Below are 6,954 nucleotides of genomic sequence, written 5' to 3'. Positions count from 1 at the left end.
CCACCCTCATTCCGCAGCTGGGTTAAGTGTCCTTCTTCCGTCTTTCCATAGAGTTCTCTGTTCACTTCCATCATACCTGTTACCATGCGTAGTGCTGTAATTGCTGACCTTACCTCCCCTTCTCAGGCCTGTCCCTAACTTTTGCCTGGAGCAGTCCATTGTTCTCTTCCCACCTTTTGTTCTTTCTTATGCCTCGTGGGCTTTCCCCCCCACCCCCGCCCCCGAAACCTACCTGACCTAGGGATGAGTGGTGTGGCCTTGGGAGGATGAACCTGGGGAATAGGTTCTGCACAAGCCCAGGAAGGACGGCTTCCTCACTGAGTGGGAACTCTGGGGCTCAGGTATCTGGCGTGTGGTCTAGAAGGGATGGTGGCTCAAGTTCTGGGTGAACACATCTCCTTGGCCCTATGGAAAAAAAAAAAAAAAAAAACAGAGGTGGGAAGTAGGGTCCTCTAAAGCTCAGTGTTTAGTGCAGGGACCCTGGTTACTTGAGTCTAAGGGCAATAGTGCCTCATCTAGGCTGTGAGTTACTGGAGAAGAAACCATGTTTAGCTTTGTAGATCCAGCACCTCCTGTGGGTCATGCGTAGGTAGTATCCTTTCTGAGAACTAAATGGATTAAAAAAACTTAAGTTTTCTCTGTAAAATAGAGATCATATCATCTGTCATGTCCATCTTCCATGGCCGACATGAGAGAAAGGAATAATTGATGCAAGTGTGCTTTGAAAGAATTCAAGTTTTTAAAGGTTGTTTCTAACATTTTCCCAAACAGGTAATGACTTATTTTTGTTGCCCTTCCAGAACAAGAAATAGCAAAATGTTTAACCGAATCAAATAGAATAAATTCAGATTATATATACTAAGCTCTTAGCACAGAACATTAAAAATTGGGTTATGATTATGAACAATAGGGCAAATAGAAACATTAGTATTTTTAATTTCCATAATTTATACTTTTCTCTTTCCCATTAAAAAATGTCAGGAAATCTATAATACGGGGCCTCCAGCAGAATGAAACAGAAACACCAATTGGCACAGGATGTTAATTATTCTTAAGTCACTCAGGTTCCTGCAGGATAATTATTTTAAAGCAGCAATTTCAGGCTGAGCTCCATTTTGAATGTGATTATAACATAATTTTCTTTTCTGGAAGTTTACTTATATAGGAAAGATTATCATCTGAGGTGTGAAGTGACCCTGGTAATGTGGAAAGAACAACTAGGATTTATCCTACTCCTGAGTGAGCTGTATTCATTAATTTGTTCATTCAGTCACGTTCTTCATCCAATGTGGAACAGTTCTTGAGCAATTTCCTGCTGCAGAAGTTGTAGAAGATGCTGGGGATGAAAAAAGAAATAACATGAAATCTATCCTCAAGGAGTTTGTGGTTTGGTGAGAAAGACAAAAGTAAGTCATACAGGGCTTCCCTGGTGGCGCAGTGGTTGAGAGTCCGCCTGCCAATGCAAGGGACACGGGTCCGTGCCCCGGTCCGGGAAGATCCCACATGTCTCAGAGTGGCTGGGCCCGTGAGCCATGGCCACTTAGCCTGCGCGTCCGGAGCCTGTGCTCTGCAACGGGAGAGGCCACAACAGTGAGAGGCCCACGTACCGCAAAAAAAAACAAACAAAAAAAAACTAAGTCATACAATGTGGAAAACACCATAATGATAACTATAAGCATCAATCCTGACATAGAGTTAGATATCCATTCCATTCTTCTTAAACCCTTGAGGATTCCAGAACTTCCAGCATTGCAAAGTTGATGACCAAAGAGATGCCAGCCCATCTAATTCATTTCTATTAAGTTCCATGTTTGCTTGACTTTCAGGTTTTTTTTTTTTTTTGTACTTCTCATTCAATTTTGTCAACAGATCAGCTGAGTAGCTATTGTGTAAAAAGATGAAGACAACCACAGCTCACTCGGCCTCAGAGTCAACAAGATCGACACTGTCCTGGAAGACAGGTATAAGGTGTTTAATTCACTCCACTCACCACTTAGATCAGTGCCACTCAGACTCATTTCATAAGTGTTACTTGATGATACGTCTGCATTCCTAACTGTGTGTTCAAGCTTCCTATTGCCTAGCCTAGACCACTGAACACCAGTGTTATGAACAGAAGCTGAGCTCACTCTCACTTTTATCTCCACCTCCAGCTCAGATTGGTGCCAGTGAGTTGCAATCACAGGTTGAGTGAAAAATGATGTCATATTGACTTCTTAAGAAAATATTAAAAATAATGTGACACTTGCAAGTGAATAAAATTTGACAATTAACACTAACAAAAATTGAAGAACACTAGCTTTGTGGTAATCCACAATTTTCACAATGATATGATGCCACGCTAGGAAAACTGTAGCAAAAGAACCTAAAGAATTCCAAAGAAAAAGAAAGTAATTGCCTTTAAAAAAATTATTGACTCTGATACCCCAGCGCTTGACACTTAACACCTGAAATGATTACGAACTATGCTGGGCCCTTTGTCCCATTGTATATGGAATATTTTCTGAGTTCCTGGCACAAGCATGTATTTGTTTAATATCAGTTGTGCATTTACTTCCCTCCAGCCTGGGGGTTGCAGGCACCAGCTGTTTACACGTCTTCAGGAGGAAGAAGGGGAGTGACTAGCTCGCTCTGCACACTGTCTCATGTCAGAAAACTTTCCAAGTCACTGAGGGATGTGTGAGACCACAGAGTTGAAGGAAAGTTCGGTCTTTAGTATTTCCTTTTCTGTCTTCTTACGTTAAAAGCACTGAACACAGACTTGAGCAGTCTCATTTCATGGCGCAATTGCACTGCCTCTGTTTCCCTGTGACCTGGACTAGGGAATTGTCAGTCAATTGTTAAAACAGTAATGACTCCAAAACCTTTTGTAACCTCTCTGAGCTGTCTAGGTTATGACAATATGCAACGATTATTGGAGCTTTGTTTAGGCAGCTGAAAAGACTTCCCCAGGAGAACAGAGGGAGAGGGAGAAAACCTGCTGCTGGTGGAGAGAAACTAAGGGTGTAAAATGAAAATAATATGAAAATTATACAATAGTCTTATGTAGGGTAACCCTTATCACTGACTTACTGGACGGCCACCAGAGTCCTTGGCCCACATTGTTCTCCCAATGCCTCTAGGCCGGGTGTCACATCTTTGCCTTGCTACTGAGAGACAGGTGAATTGTGAAAGTAATGCGTTTGTTGCTTAGATGATGGACACAAACTACGTGATTTAAAACTCTTTAGTATGAGTTGTAGTTTTAAAAGTCATTTTTGAAAAGAGCAAGACATGAACTATGGACAAAATAATAGAGGTGGTAGGAAATAGGGGCAGAAAATTACATGCTGCTGGAGAGCAGAAGACCAATTCACCCAGACTCCACTCAGGGAAACTGGACTGTGCAGAGGGCCTTGCATGAGGATGTGCAAACATGATTATAATCCAAACCTTGTGCTAATGGAGTTTTACACGCAAGTGTTAACTTACACTAGGCATTCACTCTACAAAGGCACTCGCGAATGTTAGCTCATGTGATCCTCTGTGCAGGGCTACAAAGTGGAGAGACCACCTAGGCCACGCTTCCCAAGGGCCTTAGAGTAAAGTGTAGTGGAACCATGTCTGTCTTCAGAGTCCAGCTCCTGGTTTCCTTGTGCTTATAACAGGTGACACTGAGTAGTTTACACCTAAGGGGAGAGAAAAATACATATAACTACTGAGTGAACCATAATCTGGGAGGTGATATCCTAAGAATACAGTCTCATATTTTGTTTCCTTTTTTTTCATCGGTCCGTAAACACACTTATGGCAATCCTAAGGGTGATCAATGACTTACTTGCCCCAAGTGTTGGCCAATTAGAATATAAATACTACCTACAACCATTATACCATCATTAAAGTTTTATTAGGTTGGAAAAATTTCTTAAAATGTGTCCATATGCTTAATTTTGCTCTAAAAATTAAAATGATTGGATCTTCATTGAACATCTTAAATTTCTTTTACTTTTTTTTTTTTTTTTTTTTTTTTTGCGGTACGTGGGCCTCTCACTGTTGTGGCCTCTCCTGTTGCGGATCACAGGCTTAGGACACGCAGGCTCAGCAGCCATGGCTCATGGGCCCAGCCACTCCGCGGCATGCGGGAGCTTCCCGGACCGGGGCACCAACCCGTGTCCCCCACATCGGCAGGAGGACTCTCAACCACTGCGCCACCAGGGAAGCCCTCTTTTACTTTTTTATAATAAAAAATAGGACCATAATTGTGAATTTTCAGGAACATCTTTCTGTCGAAGGCAATGGAAATCGAAGGGAAAGATGCACAGGAACACACACACACACACACACACACACACACACACACATGCCCATAATGCCTTACTAACATCCTGCAACAATCTTCCACCAACAATGGACTAAAGATGCAAACTACCAAACGGCAGAGGATAAATAATAGTTCTCTGCCTGTTTTCCATTCGGTGTGGCTGTATTCAACAACGTTGATAGCAATAAGTAAACTTTGTTTCTTTTTCAAAAATTTTATAGGATGCTCTCATGTCCTTTTCTTCCCCTATTCCTCCCCCCTACAATTCAACTCACTCAGAAAATGCTGTAAAGTTTCAGAGAAGAGGTTTGCTCAAAGCAACTACAAATAAAGTGCATGTGCATAAATAACTTAGCCTGACTTTTTGTTTAATGTCCAAGATGATTGGAACAGATTGTATCATGAACTACTTTCCCTTTGGCTAATTAAATAGCAGTCCCCACTTACCATAAAGCATATTCTTATTAAAACAAGTATCTATAGTCACTCTGCTGGATAAATTACTCCCAAGTAGTGCCATAAAGCCCATTACATTCCTGCTTTAGGAATGGAGCAGGTCCAAACAGACAATCAAAGGATTTCACTGGGATTATTTTAGATTAGAAAAACTAAGGGAGACATGTGGTTCTGACAAAATCATAAAGGCATGAAGGATGAATTAGCGGTTCCATACCAAACAAAGTGCTCTAGTAGTATCATAGTATATCTAAAAGTAAAAAACAAATTCCTACTGTGTTAACCTTCACCAAAATGGAAATCTGTTTATGCAGAAATAAAAATGCCATGAACAACTGTTATCTACTGTGCAAATCAAAATGACTGTTTGAATAATAATAAGAAAATCCTTTCAAACCAATGACTATGGAAATGTGCCATAGTGAAGAAGATGTCTTCATTTCAATAAATTGCTTTCTACATTTAATAGAAAAGGTTATGTTATGATTTGCCATATTAATGAACCATTATTGCGTAACCCTATTTTTATTGCAATATATTACCTGCTAAACTATGTCTTTTTTTTTTCAGGAGAAAAAATTTTGTAGAACAGATTCTATGGGAGTTTTTCTTGCTGCCCGTTGTTAAATCTTTCAAAAGCTGTCAGGAGTCTCAGAAATCAAGTTGAAAATACCATAGCCAATGTGAGTATAGGCATAGGCTAGTCTATTTTTAAATTGTAATACAAAACTGCCAGAGAAATACCTAAACACAAAAGATTATTTTAAAAATGAGATCATCTTATCTAACTTGTCAGTGTAAAGGACAATATCAGTGAAGTAAAATTTAACCCCCAGCTTCTATAAATATTGCTAGATATTTTAGAGCCAAGCTATTTTTTTCAGGCGACTTTTCCCTTAAACTCATCATGCACCAGAGCCTTCATGCACTCAGCCTGCACAGACCCTATCCATGGCAGCCACAGGTATTATGGGACACTAATCGCCCAAGGCAGTCAACTGGCTCAATTACCTACCTTGCCTCAGTCAAGCAAGCCCTTCTCCTTGAGGATGAATGGATGGCAAAGTCATTGGCCTCTGCCCTGGAAACTTCTTCAGCAAAGGAGCTACACTTGTTCCTACGAATGGCATTTTGTATGTGCCCTGTGTCTGCAAGCACTGATTCACCACACTGCTTCTGAATGACAAGACTCTGTCCTTGGCATTACAATCAAAGCAGCACCAGCTGGGATCCCCTCAGCATATCCCAAGCTTATGACAGTGAGCTAGTTATCTGATGGAAACAGAGGTGGGACATTTGGGTGTAGCTTCCTGCTTAAACTGCTGCTGCTGTCATATTTTTGAAGGGAAAGGACTGAAGTAAAGAAGGTACGTGCTGTCATTTCTTAAAGTACTGCCTGCCTTTGCTGTCAGTTCATGGGTGTACTCACCTTTGGCTGCTGCTGAGAGATGTTACTGCCTATCATTCATTCCATACATATTTTTTAATAGTATAATCTGTGACAGCAGTGCATTAGGTGCTGGAGACAAAAGTGAACAAAGTTCTTGCTCCCAAGCAACTTTAAGTCTAGTGAAGGAGACAAATATTTAATACATCGTCAGAGAGATTGGATATTTGGAATCTGTAAAAATGTAGTTTTGGGGAAATTCTTACCACATTTTGCCTTTTAAAAATGATACAAATATTATACGAATATATGCATGTTATAGAACTCCTAAACAATATAATACTGTGAAAATTGCCTTCCTTCTCCCTCCAGCCTATACCCTTTCTATAGGTAAATATTGCACTTCTCATTTAAAAAAACATCTAAACAAGTATCCACCTACATATTTATATGTACACACATATACGTTTACTTTTCTCTTTCACATACATGAGATTATACTATAAATATTATACAGCTGAAATTTATATTTTATAAAATGTTTCATGTAAATATATAAACCCACCATTTATTACAATGATTAAATTCCCATATATCAACATAATTGTTGATGACTATTGATATGACTATTCCCCTTTTGATGGGTGTGTTAGTTTCCTGTGGTCACTGTAACAAATATGCACAAACTAAATGACTTAAAACAGCAGAAACTTATTCTTTCATGATTCTGGGGACCAGAAGCCTGAAATTAGTATTGCTGGGTTAAAATCAGTTTGGTGGCAGGGCTATAATCCCTCCAAAGGCACTAGGG

The 6,954-nt window shown here is 40.0% G+C and overlaps 1 long non-coding RNA gene across 1 annotated transcript; it reads right to left on the bottom strand.

The window, feature by feature from the left end:
* Positions 1-274: 274 nt before the first annotated feature.
* Positions 275-5,989, bottom strand: LOC132593790 (uncharacterized). Its single transcript, XR_009559643.1, has 3 exons — positions 5,772-5,989; positions 3,472-3,668; positions 275-405 (listed from the first exon to the last, which is right to left on the bottom strand). It is a non-coding gene; the product is annotated as an uncharacterized lncRNA (long non-coding RNA).
* Between the last annotated feature and the right edge of the window lie 965 nt (positions 5,990-6,954).

Source organism: Globicephala melas, chromosome 1 (assembly GCF_963455315.2).
Source record: "Globicephala melas chromosome 1, mGloMel1.2, whole genome shotgun sequence".
In the NCBI taxonomy this organism is placed as follows: domain Eukaryota; kingdom Metazoa; phylum Chordata; class Mammalia; order Artiodactyla; family Delphinidae; genus Globicephala; species Globicephala melas.
The sequence above is the reverse complement of the archived record's forward strand: the minus strand, read 5'-3'. Positions and strand labels throughout refer to the sequence as shown.